The following is a 17314-nucleotide window of genomic DNA, read 5'->3' on the forward strand; positions in this document are numbered from 1 at the left end:
ATGGGGTAGATCAGATTGTACGTATGTACATTGATGAGATCGTCCGAAAAGGCAGCCTATCACCCACAGACTGATGGACAGTCTATCACCCACAGACTGATGGACAGTCTGAACGAACGATCCAGACATATGAAGATATGTTGCGAGCATGTGTTCTAGACTGGGGTGATTCCTGGGAGAAACATCTACCTCTGGTAGAATTTGCTTACAAAAATAGCTTACATAGTAGTATTGGCATGTCGCCATACGAAGCTCTGTATGGGCGTCCATGCAGGACACCCTTATGCTGGACCCAAGTTAGGGAACGCAGGATGATTGGTCCGGAGATTGTCGAAGAGACAGCCGAAAAGATCAAGTTCTTGAGGGACAAGATGAGACAGGCACAAGACCGCCAAAAGAACTATGCAGATCGAAGAAGGAAAGATCTCGAGTTTCAAGTAGGGGACTTGGTGTATCTTAAAATGATTACCTTCAAAGGACGAGTCCGGATTTCCGGAAGACGGAAGTTAGATCCGAGATACTTGGGGCCGTTCAAGGTCATTGAAAGAGTTGGGATGGTGGCCTACAAGTTGGACTTGCCGGCCAAGATGGACGCATTTCAGAATGTGTTCCACGTCTCCCAACTTTGGAAATGTTTGACGGACCAAGACATCGCTCTTCCTGCCATTCCAGACGATCTTGGTAAGAACCTAACCTTGGAAACGAGGCCAGTTCGAATCATAGATAGGATGGAAAAAGCAACAAGGAAGAAGACGGTCCAGATGGTTAAGGTCGTCTGGGAAACCGAATCCATCCCAAGGAAGCATTTGGTTCGGATTCGAGGACGAATCCATCCCAAGGGGGGGGGGAGACTTGTCACGCCCCCAATCCTGAATAGGATTGTTGGGACGGCCATGGTTCGAGGAAACGTGCAAGCCAGTTTTAGGACATCAAGGCAAGCATTCCATGGTCGAGAAAGTAGGTTAAGGACATAAGGAAACTTAGACTTAACCTTATACAAGCTAAGAGATAGCTAGGATGAGTAAGACGGTAATTGGACGAAGTGAACGAGTAGCTCGGCCAGCTCAATGAAGCTAGGTTCAGTTCACTCCAGCTCAGTCCCTACTAAGTCAGCTCCACTAGCTGGACTACTAGCTCACTCAGCTGAGGCAGCTGAGAGTCAGCTCATCTCAGCTAGACGGACTGTCCGGGCTTTAGGCCGATGGTCCGGGTCCGGGTCAGTGGCTGGCTGTGAGGTCCGGCCATGAGGCCATGGGCTGTTGGGTCTTTGGAAAAGGCCGTGGGCTAAGTCCAGGAGGCTTGGGGCGTGGGTTGGGCTTGTGACCGACCCCAAACCCAATCAGAAAGGGCGAAGGGATGCAAGTGGCCGAAAGGGGACAACCCTTGGCCGATGGTGCCCATTCGCTAGCAAGTCATGCCTGTTCGTGGGGCAAGACTTACCCCCTCGTTTTCTATAAATATGGGGGCTCTCTGGTCGATTTCATTATCCAATTCCAGAGTAAAACACTCAGAGAAAAACGTAGAGAGAAAGAAAGAGAGAAAGAGAGAGTTTCGGCCAAGAGAAAGGCTGATTGTGGTGGTGTTGTGTTCCGGCGACTCTGATCGTTTGAGAACTAACTCTGGTCAAGAATGGGAGATCAAGACAAGGAGAAGAGCATGGAGAACCCAGACGTGGTTCACAAGGTATGTGATGGGCCGTGGCTCCATCAGACCGAACAGACGGTCCATGCAACCGCACCGCGGTTCTGCTCGGTTCCTAAGACCCATCCGGCTCTCTTTATCTGTTTCAATTCGTTTCTCTTCTCTTCCTTCTGGTTAAACACGAAAGGTTGTGTTGGTTGAGTCCAAGGGACACGTCCCTAGGCTTTGGCCGAACATAATCAAACCGCTAGCCTAGACACGGGTCGGTTAGTGGGATGATCCGATCGCACCAAGACTGGGCGGTTAAGATGAACAGTTGGGAATGACCCAAAGGGCATGAGTTGTCAAGAGTCATGAGTGTCCAAGAGGCACGAATGGCCAAAGGGTACATGTTCCAAACGGTGTCTTTCGGGACAGGTTAGGACCGATCCTTATGGATCAGCTTATGGCTTGTCTAGTTAAGACAAGGTCACGGTTTGTCTAAGCCAAGGTAGAGTCGCAAGGTCTGACCGGTTGCTAAGCCTTCCGGATTAGGCTTGAGGCTTACTCGGCCGATTGGATCCAGGCCTAAGGCCGGATCAGGTAAGGGAGTCCGTTGGGCCATTGAGCCTGACTCCATTGGCCGGTCGCACCTAGATTCTATCCGGTTAGACGGATTGGTCTTTGGGGACGATCCGGATCTGTTCGTGTGTTCTGTTTATCTATTCTGGACTGTCTATCTGATTCTAAGTCAAGGGGTGGTTGGTTGAATGATTTAGGATACGGTAGGTAGGTTCATACGTTTTATGATTATGTTGACTGAGGTTTATCTAAGTTCTAGGAACCAAGCCAAGCATTGTAGAATCAATCCGTTCTATTCTCGGTTATGATTAATGCTTATCTGGTTGTGGTTTCAGGAACTAAGGATGGTTCTGGTCAAGCCAAGGAGCCGTGAAGGCTCGGTCAGTGAGAGGCTGTGTAACGTGTGGTTAGATGATGCTAGGGATGAACTAGTGATTGTCTATGAGACTGTTAAGAAGTTGTGTATTGAATCTCATGTTTCTAAGTAATACAAAGTTTATACATTATTATTCCGCTGTGCAATCTATCCCTTTGTTTATGAACCTCATATTCGAATATGACTTAGTAAAGAAAAGACTTAGAATGAATCAGACAAGCAAAGAAATTAATAAGTAAGCATTCGTATCCAGTTGGGTCGAGAGACCAGGAACGGGTCTTACACTCATGAAGCGCATATAAATCAATTACTTTATTGATTCGAGAAATATCCATACATTGATATAATTCGAGACCGGTCCCGGCCTAATGCCAAAACGAGTCAACTAAACATAAATCCACAATACCGTTTACAAAAGGCATGAAAATCTACATCGGCGGTCCTAACGTCCAACACCCTGTTATCCGATCATCCTTACCTAAGCTACCTGCAAAAAGGACAACGGAGTTGGATGAGTAACCTAATGTTACTCAGTGAATTATGATCCCGAACTAACAAATACAACCCCTCTCTATCCCACCCCAAACAATCTAAAGCGAGAGGTTCACCTAACAACAAATCAATCCAATTCAATAGATAACCAATATAAGAAATACGCAGCAGATAATAATAACTATATAACTAACGATATGAAATTATAACCGCTAATAACTAGCTAACCACTTAACCTCAAACTCAACTCAATCTACGGTTCAACAACCCTCTACAGTAACTACACTATAACTAGGGCCCTTTGTGACTTAGTGTTCCTCCTCTATCCTCGGGAATATCCTATCTCCCTACCACAAAGGCCAGAAGAAGGAACTTTCAATCGAACGTGGCCCACAGTACATTCGGGTCACCGCACGACAGCCCCAATACGTTCAGGCCACTGCCGGTTTTCACACGATGGTTACGGCCCACAGTACGTTCGGGTCACCGCAAGACAGCCCACAGTACGTTCGGGTCACTGCCGGTCACTACCCCGTCGGGCAACCACTCAACCATAGGCCATGACCCCGTCTCTCTGAGTGTTCTCGATCCAGCAAATAAGGGGTTTCCTTAAACCTACTGGGTACGCGGTTGAGGAAACACTAACTCCTTGGTGGGTTACACACAAGCTATATGGCATCACATTCTAACTCTAAAACACTAACAACAACATCATCACTAAGGCCATGCGATCCGTCGAGTTATCATGAATCATCAGAACAATAGGCAAAGCTCGCGTCGACCTTTTATCTAATAAATGCATCCCTTCCAAAAGTCGGGGTTTGTTGCACGTATTAGCTCTAGAATTACTACGGTTATCCGAGTAGTAGTTACCATCAAACAAACTATAACTGATTTAATGAGCCATGCGCAGTTTCACAGTCTGAATTCGTTCATACTTACACATGCATGGCTTAATATTTGAGACAAGCATATGACTACTGGCAGGCCCTTCCCGTGGACTGTTTGGGTGATTTTGGCCAACGTGGGCTGTCTGTTCAGTACACACAGGACATCCGTGTGTGTCTGCCAGCACACACATGACGTCTGTGGCTGTCCGTCAGCACACACAGGACGTCCGTGGCTGTCCGTGTGTGTCTGTCACCTCACACACGACGTCCATGGCTGTCCATCAGTACACATATCAGCACGCTGGTCCTTGGACTCAGCACGCTGGCCCTTCCCGCGGACTGTTCGGGTGATTTTGGCCCACGTGGGCTGTCTGTTCAGTACACACAGGACGTCCGTGGGTGTCCGTCAGCACACACAGGACGTCCGTGTGTGTCCGTCAGCACACACAGGACGTTTGTGTATGTCCGTCAGCACACACAGGACGTCTGTGGCTGTCCGTGTGTGGCCGTCAGCACACACAGGACGTCCTTGGCTGTCCATCTGTACACATATAAGCACGTTGGTCCTTGGACTCAGCACGCTGACCCTTCTCGGGGACTGTTCGGGTGATTTTGGCCCACGTGGGCTGTCTGTTCCGTACACACAGGACATCCGTGGGTGTCCGCCAGCACACAAAGGACATCTGTGGCTGTCCGAGTGTGTCCGTCTGTGTCTGACTGTGTCCGTCAGCCTACACAAGACGTTCGTGGCTGTCCATCAGTACACATATCAGCACCTTGATCCTTGAACTCAGCACACTTGCCCTTCCCGTGGACTGTTCGAGTGATTCTGGCCCATGTGGGCTGTCTGTTCAGTACACACAGGACGTCCGTGGGTGTCCGCCAGCACACAAAGGACGTCTGTGGCTGTCCATCAGTACACATATCAGCACGTTGGTCCTTGGACTCAGCACCCTGGCCCTTCATGTGGACTGTTCGGGTGATTTTGGCCCACGTGGGCTGTCTGTTCAGTACACACAGGACGTCTGTGAGTGTCCGTCAGCACACACAAGACGTTTGTGTGTGTCCGTCAACACACACAGGACGTTCGTGTCTGTCCGTTAGCACACACAGGACGTATGTGGCTGTCCGTGTGTATCCGTGTGTGTCCGTCAACACACACATGCCGTATGTGGCTGTCCATCAGTACACATATCAGCACGTTGGTCCTTGGACTCAGCATGCTGGCCCTTCCCGTGGACTGTTTGGGTGATTTTGGCCCACTTGGGCTGTCTGTTCAGTACACACATGACGTCCGTGGGTGTCCACCAGCACACACAGGACGTCTGTGGCTGTCCGTCATCACACACAGGACGTTCGTGGCTGTCTGTGTGTGCCCGTGTGTCTCCGTGTGTGTCCGTGTGTGTCTGTCAGCACACACAAACATCCGTGGGTGTCCGTCACCACACACAGGACATCTGTGGCTGTCCGTGTCTGTCCGTCAGCACACACAGGACGTCCGTGGCTGTCCATCAGTACACATATCATCACGTTGGTCCTTGGACTCAGCACGCTGGCCCTTCCTGTGGACTGTTTGGGTGATTTTAGCCCACGTGGGCTGTCTGTTCAGTACACACAGGACGTCCGTTGGTGTCCACCAGCACACACAGGATGTTCGTGCCTGTCTGTGCCGGTCCGTCAGTACATGCAGGACGTCTGTGGCTGTCTGTGTGTGTCCGTGTGTGTCCTTCAGCACGCACACAGGACATCTGTGGCTGTCCATCAGTACACATATCAGCACGCTGATCCTTGGACTCAGCACGCTGGCCCTTCCCATGGACTGTTCGGGTGATTTTGGCCCACGTGGGCTGTCTGTTCAGTACACACAGGACATCCGTGGGTGTCTGTCAGCACACACAGGACGTCCGTGTGTGTCCGTCACCACACTGTGGACGTCCGTGGCTGTCCATGTGTGTCCGTGTGTGTCCGTCAGCACACACAGAACGTCCGTGGCTGTCTATCAGTACACATATCAGCATGTTGGTCCTTGGACTCAGCACGCTGACCCTTCCCATGGACTGTTCGGGTGATTTTGGCCCACGTGGGCAGTCTGTTCAGTACACACAGGACGTCCGTGGGTGTCCGTCAGCACACACAGGACGTCCGTGTGTGTCCGTCAGCACACACAGGACGTTTGTGTATGTCCGTTAGCACACACAGGACGTCTGTGGCTATCCGTGTGTGGCCGTCAGCACACACAGGACGTCCTTGGCTGTCCATCTGTACACATATCAGCACGTTGGTCCTTAGACTCAGCACGCTGGCCCTTCCTGTGGACTGTTCGGGTGATTTTGGCCCACGTGGGCGGTCTGTTCAGTACACACAGGACGTCTGTGTGTCCGTCAGCACACACAGGACGTCCGCGGCTGTCCTTCAGCATACACAGGACGTACGTGGCTGTCCGTGTGTGTGACACCCCCGATCTGGTCTAAGTATAAGTTGACTCGACCAGCCGTGCAACAATCAAACAAGAACATGTACAGCCGATCACTCGTAACTGAAACCAAACCGAGAAGCCACAATGTGTACATAAACGACTAACCCGAAGTTCCCGAAATAAATCCAGGTACCTTAGGCCAACCGCCTAAGTACACATATCCTATTAGGTACAACCCGAGGCTTTACAACCTTAAGAGTAATACCCAATAGTTGGTTCGTCCGGACAAGGACTAATATCATTTGGAACCCATACTTTAAAAACATTCTTTATACACTATATACTTATTCATTTAAAAGAATCTTACAAAATCTTATAGATTAACCTCGAGGTTTTCGGTCAACAAACCTTATACATAAAGTATATCAAAACGACTGCAAGGATAATAAAACTACCGCTGGATAATGCCGTTCCTTCCCGTCCTAGACTAAAGGTCTCCCACCTACTGGTTACCTGCATATCAAATGAGTCATGAGTAACTAGTTTACTCAGTGAGTCTAATCCCACACCCAAACACATATCAATAGTATTCCGAGCAAGCGACACCATTTGAATGCAGTGGAATTATATTCCATAATTAATATAATTATAAGGCCTCTCAATCCATCCATGTGAATCTATCTTAAACATCACCTCCACGATACCCGCCAATCACTCACTCTTAATATATATATATGCTAAACCCGGAAAACCACCAAGGCTAACCGAGCCTAACGGGGAATAAATATAACCATCATCTCCATCAGATATTCCAAGATAGAACATCCAATGCTGCATGCAGTTACACGGCCTCCAGGGTGCGACCCCATCATCGTGTCTTCATGACCTTGATCCATATCGCAGGACCAATTCACGGTAATGCGGGACTTTCGGGAGAGTGAGTATACAATAAGACTTCACATGATTCACACTGATTAATAGAATACTTATAGATTAGTACTTGAGAACAAGTACTAAGGCTCGGGATAACCTCAAAGAATTATTCTTATTAATTCTTAAGTATTTAAACTAGATAAATACTTCATATATAAATATAGATCAAGGGATAATACTTAATCAATCAACCATAATTACTCCTTAATTAATTCATGATTAATCCTCAATTAATCAATGATTATCCCTTAATTAATTCATGATTAATCCTTAATTAATCAACCATATTCAATATGCAATCATGCATACTCATTCATAATCCATTCATCATCTATCTAGACTCACCTTTAAATCCATGAGATTGGCTAAAGAAGACTAGACTCGAGCTCAAGCTAATCACACTTCACTTCTGGATCACTCTCGGTTCAGAACCATCACAAGGATCCGGCTTATCCGAATACTCTCCTTGGCCATCTGAATTCAAAACATAACAGTTGGAACATAAGGTTCACTAGTCTGGTTCAAGAAGAAACTCAACTCAGTTCATAACATTTCAGTTCAATTCTCTCATATCAGTTCGGTTCAAGACAGATTGATACCATGTTCAGCTCGGTTCAAGCTTTAACAATTTAACTCGGTTCATATCAGCTTAGTTCATGCTCAGCTAACTCCGGTTCTAATCAGTTCCCAACAGCTTAGCTCGGTTATACTCAGACGACATCAGTTCAAGACAATTTCAGACCATAGACAGCTCGGCTCAGATCAGATCAGAACATACTCAGCTCAATTCAGTTCTAAACAAGATAAAATCAGTTCGGTTTAATTCCCATAATTCTTATCAGTTCGTCTACTGGTTCTATGAGACTGATTAAATCATAAACCAACCAAGACTGAAGAGAACAAGACCTTAGACAACTGATCCTGACAGGTTAACCAACATACAGCAATTGGTTCCCATCAAAACATGGCTGAATCAAGAAGCTGAAGCTTACCGGTTTTACTCAACTAATTAAACTTGACTGGTTGTCTCTCTTCAAGCTAACCACGAATTAACCTGATAAACACCACAAGAATCCATGGTTGGATTTATTCAGAATTTATCTCCAGTGTAGGCAAACCAACAAAACTTCTCACAGAAACTGATCCACAACCATCTTACCGATCAAAATCAAAGGCTGAAGAATATGGGTAATTCTAAACTCTTGGACACCAAACCTTCAGCTCTTAACCACACCAGAACACACTGGATAAAGTCACAGGATGGTGAGAAAGGTTTGTCCATGCTCAATTCACTTCTCTGAATTTTTTCTGAATTTTTCAACTAGTTTTTCTCACAAATTTTTCTCTCTTCTTTCTCTCTGAATTTTTCTCTGGTTTTTCTTGCAGGTTATGAACGTCCAGAGGAGAGAAGATGGTGTTTTATAACATAATAAGTTGCTTCAGGTGAGGGTTTACTTAAACCAAAGCAAGTTGCTGTCCTTTCCCTCCTTTGAAGAAAGATTATTTTGTTTTTATTAAACAAGCAACCAGCTTGTGACTTTCATGTGACTTTAGTGAAGCAAGCAAGCAGGTGGGTGCAGCTCATGTGACTGATTTACTGAGAAAGCAATAAGAATAGCTGGTGAAAGTATTAGACTGGTCGGAATTTAGTTAAGAAACTTAACGACAATTTCGGACAGTTTTCGACTAAAATTTCTCATCCTTCGAATCTCGTCTTGCTTTCAACTAAGCTTGCCTAGCTTAAATAAAATTCGACCAACATTATTAACACTCTACCAGAACTATCAATGAGAGGCCTTTCGACCACAAGACAGTCCCGTCGAGGTATTAATTCACCGGGTCGACTTTATTTTTAAATCTGATCGACCAACTCCAAACTGGTCGAGCGGAGTTTTTCTCGACCAAATATTAACTGCCTCGTGAGGGTTATTACAGTGTGTGTCCGTCAGCACACACAGGACGTCCGTGGCTGTCCATCAGTACACACAAGACTTCCGTGGATGTCTGTTCAATACAAAAAGGACGTCTGTGGGTGTCCGCCAGCACACACATGACGTTTGTGGCTGTCCGTGTGTGTCCGTCTGTGTCCATCAGCACACACAAGACTTCCGTGGATGTCCATCGGTACACATATCAGCACGTTGGTCCATGGACTCAGGACGGTGGCCCTTCCTGTGGACTGTTTGGGTGATTTTGGCCCACGGGGTTGTCTATTCAGTACACACAGGACGTTCGTGGGTGTCCGCCAGCACACACAGGACGTCTGTGGCTGTCCGTGTGTGTCCGTCTCTGTCCGACTGTGTCCGTCAGCACACATAGGACGTCCGTGGCTGTCCATCAATACACATATCAGCACGTTGGTCCTTGGACTCAGCACGCTGGCCCTTCCCGTGGACTGTTTGGGTGATTTTGGCCCACGTGGGCTGTCTGTTCAGTACACACAGGACGTCCGTTGGTGTCCACCAGCACACACAGGATGTTCGTGGCTGTCTGTGCCTGTCCGTCAGTACACGCAGGACGTCTGTGTCTGTCCGTCAGCACACACAGGACGTATGTGGCTGTCCGTGTGTGTCCGTCAACACACACAGGCCGTCCGTGGCTGTCCATCAGTACACATATCAGCACTTTGGTCCTTAGACTCAGCATTCTGGCCCTTCCCGTGGACTGTTTGGGTGATTTTGGCCCACTTGGGCTGTCTGTTCAGTACACACATGACGTCCGTGGGTGTCCACCAGCACACACATAACGTCCGTGGCTGTCCGTCATCCCACACAGGACGTTCGTGGCTGTCTGTGTGTGTCTGTGTGTGTACGTGTGTGTCCGTAAGCACACACAAACATCCGTGGGTGTCCGTCAGCACACATAGGACGTCCATGTGTGTCCGTCAGCACACACAGGACGTCTGTGGCTGTCCGTGTGTGTCCATCAGCACACACAGGACGTCCGTGGCTGTCCATCAGTACACATACAGCACGTTGGTCCTTGGACTCAGCACGCTGGCCCTTCCCGTGGACTGTTTGGGTGATTTTGGCCCACGTGGGCTGTCTGTTCAGTACACACAGGACGTCCGTTGGTGTCCACCAGCACACACAGGATGTTCGTGGCTGTCTGTGCCTGTCCGTCAGTACATGCAGGACGTCTGTGGCTGTCTGTGTGTGCCCGTGTGTGTCCGTGTGTGTCCGTCAGCACACACACAGGATGTCTGTGGCTGTCCATCATTACACATATCAGCATGCTGATCCTTGGACTCAGCACGCTAGCCCTTCCCATGGACTGTTCGGGTTATTTTGGCCCACGTGGGCTGTCTGTTTAGTACACAGCACGTCCGTGGGTGTCTGTCAGCACACACAGGACGTCCGTGTGTGTCCGTCACCACACACAGGACGTCCGTGGCTGTACATGTGTGTCCTTGTGTGTCCGTCAGCACACACAGGACGTCCGTGGCTGTCAATCAGTACACATATCAGCACGTTGGTCCTTGGACTCAGCACGCTGACCCTTCCCATGGACTGTTCGGGTGTTTTTGGCCCACGCGGGTTGTCTGTTCAATACACACAGGACGTCCGTGGGTGAACGCCAGCACACACAGGACGTCTGTGGCTGTCCGTGTCTGTCCGTCAGCACACACAGGACGTCTGTGGCTGTCCGTGTGTGTCCGTGTGTGTCTGTGTGTGTCCGTCAGCACACAAAGGCCGTCCGTGGCTGTCCATCAGTACACATATCAGCACGCTGGCCCTTCCCGTGGACTGTTCGGGGATTTTGGCCCATGTGGGCTGTCTGTTCAGTAGACACAGGACGTCCGTGGGTGTCCGTCAGCACACACAGGACGTCCGTGTGTGTCCGTCAGCACACACAGGACGTCCGTGTGTGTCCGTCAGCACACACAGGACGTCTGTGGCTGTCCGTGTGTGTCCGTCAGCACACACAGGACGTCCGTGGCAGTCCATCTGTACACATATCAGCACGTTGGTCCTTAGATTCAGCACGCTGACCCTTCCCGTGGACTGTTCGGGTGATTTTGGCCCAAGTGGGCTGTCTGTTCAGTACACAGAGGATGTCCGTGGGTGTCCGCCAGCACACACAGGTCATCTGTGGCTGTGCGAGTGTGTCCGTGTGTGTCTGTCAGCACACACATGACGTCTATGGCTGTCCATCAGTATACATATCAGCACGCTGGTCCTTGGACTCTGCACGATGGCCCTTCCTGTGGACTGTTCGGGTGATTTTGGCCCACATGGGCGGTCTGTTCAGTACACACAGGACGTCTGTGTGTCCGTCAGCACACACAGGACGTCCGCGGCTGTCCTTCAGCATACACAGGACGTACGTGGCTTTCCGTGTGTGTCCGTCAGCAACACAGGACGTCCGTGGCTGTCCATCAGTACACATATCAGCACGTTGGTCCTTGGACTCAGCACGCTGACCCTTCCCGTGGACTGTTTGGGTGATTTTGGCCCACGTGGGCTGTCTGTTCAATACACAAAGGACGTCTGTGGGTGTCCGCCAGCACACACAGGACGTTTGTGGCTGTCTGTGTGTGTCCGTGTGTGTCCGGCTGTGTCCATCAGCACACACAAGACTTCCGTGGATGTCCATCGGTACACATATCAAAACGTTGGTCCATGGACTCAGCACGCTGGCCCATCCCGTGGACTGTTTGGGTGATTTTGGCCCACGTGGGGTGTCTATTCAGTACACACAGGATATCCGTGGGTGTCCGCCAGCACACACAGGACGTCTGTGGCTGTCCGTGTGTGTCTGTCTGTGTCCGACTGTGTCCGTCAGCACACATAGGACGTCCGTGGCTGTCCATCAATACACATATCAGCACGTTGGTCCTTGGACTCAGCACGCTGGCCCTTCCCGTGGACTGTTCGGGTGATTTTGGCCCACGTGGGCTGTCTGTTCAGTACACACAGGACGTCTGTGGGTGTCTGCCAGCACACACAGGTCGTATGTGGCTGTCCGTGTGTGTCCGTGTGTGTCCGTCAGCACACACAGGACGTCTGTGGCTTTCCATAAGTACACATATCAGCACGCTGGTCCTTGGAATCAGCACGCTGGCCCTTCCTGTGGACTGTTCGGGTGATTTTGGCCCACGTGGGCTGTCTTTTCAGTACACACAGGACGTCTGTGTGTCCGTCAGCACACACAGGACGTCTTTGTGTGTCCGTCAGCACACACAGGACGTCCGTGGCTGTCCTTCAGCACACACATGACGTACGTGGCTGTCCGTGTGAGTCCGTGTGTGTCCGTCAGCACACACAGGACGTCTGTGGCTGTCCATCAGTACACATATCAGCACGTTGGTCCTTTGACTCAGCACGCTGACCCTTCCCGTGGACTGTTTGGGTGATTTTGGCCCACGTGGGCTGTCTGTTCAATACAAACAGGATGTCCGTGGGTGTCCACCAGCACACACAAGACGTCCGTGGCTGTCCGTGTGGGTCCGTCTGTGTTCGTCAGCACAGAAAGGACATCCGTGGCTGACCATCGGTACACATATCAGCACGTTGTTCCATGGACTCAGCACGCTGGCCCTTCCCGTTGACTGTTTGGGTGATTTTGGCCCACGTGGGCTGTCTGTTCAGTACACACAGGTCGTCTGTGGGTGTCCGCCTGCACACACAGGTCGTATGTGGCTGTCCGTGTGTGTCCGTCAGCACACACAGGACGTCTGTGGCTGTCCATCAGTACACATATCAGCACGCTGGTCCTTGGAATCAGCACGCTGGCCCTTCCTGTGGATTGTTCGGGTGATTTTGGCCCACATGGGCTGTCAGTTCAGTACACACAGGACGTCTTTGTGTGTCCGTCAGCACACACAGGACGTCCGTGGCTGTCCTTCAGCACACACATGACGTACGTGGCTGTCCGTGTGAGTCCGTGTGTGTCCGTCAGCACACACAGGACGTCCTTGGCTGTCCATCAGTACACATATCAGCACGTTGGTCCTTTGACTCAGCACGCTGACCCTTCCCGTGGACTGTTTGGGTGATTTTGGCCCACGTGGGCTGTCTGTTCAATACAAACAGGATGTCCGTGGGTGTCCGCCAGCACACACAGGACGTCCGTGGCTGTCTGTTAGTGTATGTGTGTGTCCGTCTGTGTTCGTCAGCACAAAAAGGACATCCGTGGCTGACCATCGGTACACATATCAGCACGTTGTTCCATGGACTCAGCACGCTGGCCCTTCCCGTGGACTGTTTGGGTGATTTTGGCCCACGTGGGCTGTCTGTTCAGTACATACAGGTCGTCTGTGGGTGTCCGCCAGCACACACAGGACGTCCGTGGCTGTCCGTCAGCACACACAGGACGTCCGTGGCTGTCCGTGTGTGTCCGTGTGTGTCTGTCAGCACACACAGGACGTCTGTGGCTGTCCGTGTGTGTCCGTCAGCACACACAGGACGTCTGTGGCTGTCCATCAGTACACATCTCAGCACGTTGGTCCTTGGACTCAGCACGCTGATCATTCCTGTGGACTGTTTGGGTGATTTTGGCCACGTGGGCTGTCTGTTCAGTACACACAGGACGTCCGTGGCTGTCCGTGCGTGTCCGTGTGTGTCCGTTAGCACACACACATGACGGACGTCTGTGGCTGTCCATCAGTACACATATCAGCACGCTGGTCCTTGGACTCAGCACGCTGGTCCTTGGACTCAGCACGCTGGCCCTTCCCGTGGACTGTTCGGGTGATTTTGGCCCACTTAGGCTGTCTGTTCAGTACACATAGGACGTCCGTGGGTGTCCGTCAGCACACACAGGACATCCGTGTGTGTCCGTCAGCACACACAGGACGTCTGTGGCTGTCCGTTTGTGTCCGTCAGCACACAGGACGTCCGTGGCTGTCCATCAGTACACATGTCAGCACGTTGGTCCTTGGACTCAGCACGCTGACCCTTCCCGTGGACTGTTTGGGTTATTTTGGCCCACGTGGGTTGTTTGTTTAGTACACACAGGACGTCCGTGGGTGTCTATGACACTCCCGATCGTAGATGACCAGAAATGACACGGTCGGTGTTCCTCGATTGTCGATCTGAGGTTCTCAGAATACTTCCGATCGCCTTAGAACAACAACCAAAGAACACCAACGCTCCTATCGGATATAACTCTAGGCTTTTCAACCCGACAAAGTAATACCCGATAGTTAGTTCGTCCGGACATGGACTAATATCATATGGAACCCGTACTAAAAAAAAACATTCTTTATATATCAATCAAAAGCATCTTACAAAATTTGTTATAAATTAACCTCGAGGTTTTCGGTCAACAAATCTTATACATAAGATATATGAAAATGACTTTGCAAGGATAATAAAACTGCTGCTGGCTAATGCTGTTCCTTCCCGTCCTAGAGTAAGGTCTCCCGCTGATACCACTCAAATTACCCTAAGGAGTGTTACTCTCATCAAAAGAGGTTTAGATGTAGTACTTAGGGATCGAATCCACAAGGAGCTAGTGAACAATTAAATCTGGTGTTTATTAATTCTAAGAGTTGTAAATGTTTAAATGAATTAGCAACAGTAACAAGCGAAGTAAATAGTAAATGTAACTTGGTTGGAAATGATATTAGATGCAGGGCCACTATTCAGGTGTTGGAGATTATAATACCTATAGATGCCTATTTGTTGCATGCATGATATATTAGAGCTCAATCGCTTAACTCAGTGATCAGCTGTCGCATGTTTCACTGGTTAACAAGCTAGATCTCGTGTCTCAACGGTTAGTATGTCGACAACGAAAGAGTGTCGATCGATGGTCCTATTGGGACGTCGACCGATACACCTTTGCCAACGTCGATCGATAGTGAGTTGAGGACATCGGTCGACGGGTTCTAGCCAGGCCTATGCACGAGTATGATATGTCCTAATAAGATACTAAATTGGCGGTTAGCCCTCTCTAGCAGTCCTAATATGATAGATAGATGTCAGGATGGGATAACAAGGGTGCTTGAATATGCAATCCTATGATCAAGTTCTAGTTAGCAAGGCTAAAACAAGTAGTGAATACAAATCTATCATGAATATCACAACAAGGTAGATCTATAGTTTGGGGCTAATTCCACAAACCTATCTGAACCCTAGATCTAATAAGTGAACTACTCAGACATAGCAAAGCAATTCATAACAATGAAGAAATAGAAATTCATAGTATAGATGAAAAAAATTAAAACAAGGACTTCCAATCACAAGTGATCTTCTCTCCAAAACTCTCTCTTCTCTCTCAAAGTGAAATTGTAACAAAAAGCTCTCCCTGCCATCAAAACGCTTAGGCAGTATATGATCTACTAGGTTAAAAACTTGTTAGGGCATTTTCGTAATTTGGCTTGGCCTTGTGTTTTAAGTCTGTTGGATCCAAAATGTCGCGTGTCTAATGTCTCGACATCGATCCATGGTACTTGTGTACATTGATTGATATTAATCTTCATTTGTCGAGGCATCCCTTGGTGTCGATCGATAGCACTGATGCGCATCGATCGATTGTTCTTCCTCTCGTCGACCTCTACATGGTCAGCTCGGGTGAAATGTCCTTTAAGCTCCAAAATGGTCCAAAGTCATAGCTTTACTCCGAAATGCACCTGAACCTGAAAACATACCTAGAAGAGTAGAAAACATAGATATATATATATATAGTAAAACACCTATATACCATGGATGAAAACGGGTCAAATCCAAGGTATATCACCCGCCTATTGGTTACCTGCATCACAAATGAGTCATGAGTAACTAGTCTCAAGCAATCAACTTCATTTGTATGCAGTGGAAATATATTTCATATCTGGATATTTATTTATAAGGAATATTCTTCCATCATTGTGAATCAAATCATATACCTCACTTCCATCTCATATTAATCTTTCAATTAAACCAAGATTAATTCTTAATTAAACCAAGATTAATCTATAATCAAAACCATGATTATTTCATAATTAAGATGAGTACTTGAGAACAAGTACTATGATTATGATTAACCTCACTTTAACCTTTTGATTACTCTTATGTATAGTTCACAATAAGTAAACATAACACATTCTTATAAACTTGAGAGACTTTACTAACTCAATCAATCTCAACATCTATCTAGACTCACCTAAAGATTAATCTTGAAACTGGCTTGGACAAGACTTGAGTTCCACTTGAACAAGGCTGAATGGACAGGACTGGATACTTCAAGCTTTACTCTACCTCTGACCTGAAACAGAGTGGTATGATCACAAGATCAGTTCGGTTCATGCCTTAACACCTTAGATCTGATCCGTTCAAGCTTGGTTCTGCTCAGACTATACAAGTTCAGCTCGGTTCTAGTCAGTCTACCATAGTTCAGGACAAGATCAGACTGAGTTCAAATCGGTTTACTCAAGGCCAGATCAAAACATCATAGCTGGTGATTCTAAGAGGTTGATTCAAACCGAAATTAATCAAAATCTAAACTATATCACCACTTAGAGAACTGATCCGACCAAGTTCTTATGTAAACATCAACTAGCTCTGATCAAGACATGACTGAGGTAAGAGACCAAAGCTTACCAAGATGAACCAAAGGACTAGATGGCCTTAGCTGATCCTCTTCTCCAAGGTAAGCTTGTGGCTGGACTGATCAAAGAGAAAGATCAAGGTCTGATCATGATCTGAACTCAACTAGGTCTAGGGTTTTATTTAAAAATCTCACCTTCTGATCTTTCTCAAGGTAACAAACTGAGCTAAGGTTGAAGATTAGGTCACCACCAATTTTTTTTTGATTTATTTTCCTGATTTTTCTCACTGATTTTTCTGTTCTTCTTTCTCTCTTTCTCTCTGAAATTCTCTAGGTTTTTCTGCAGGGTTCTGAACGTGGGAAGCAGCTGGAGAGGGGTTAAATATGAGGTGAGCTTGCTTCAGGTGAGGGTTTCACTCAGGACAAAGCTAAGCTGAGTGGGGACAGCTGGCCAGCTGCTTCAGCACTCTCAGCACAAGCTGCTGTCTTTTCCTTAACCTGAAGAAACTCCAGCCTTTTCATGTGCTTCTC

Source organism: Brassica napus, unplaced genomic scaffold, assembly GCF_020379485.1.
Source record: "Brassica napus cultivar Da-Ae unplaced genomic scaffold, Da-Ae ScsIHWf_1104;HRSCAF=1569, whole genome shotgun sequence".
NCBI lineage: Eukaryota > Viridiplantae > Streptophyta > Magnoliopsida > Brassicales > Brassicaceae > Brassica > Brassica napus.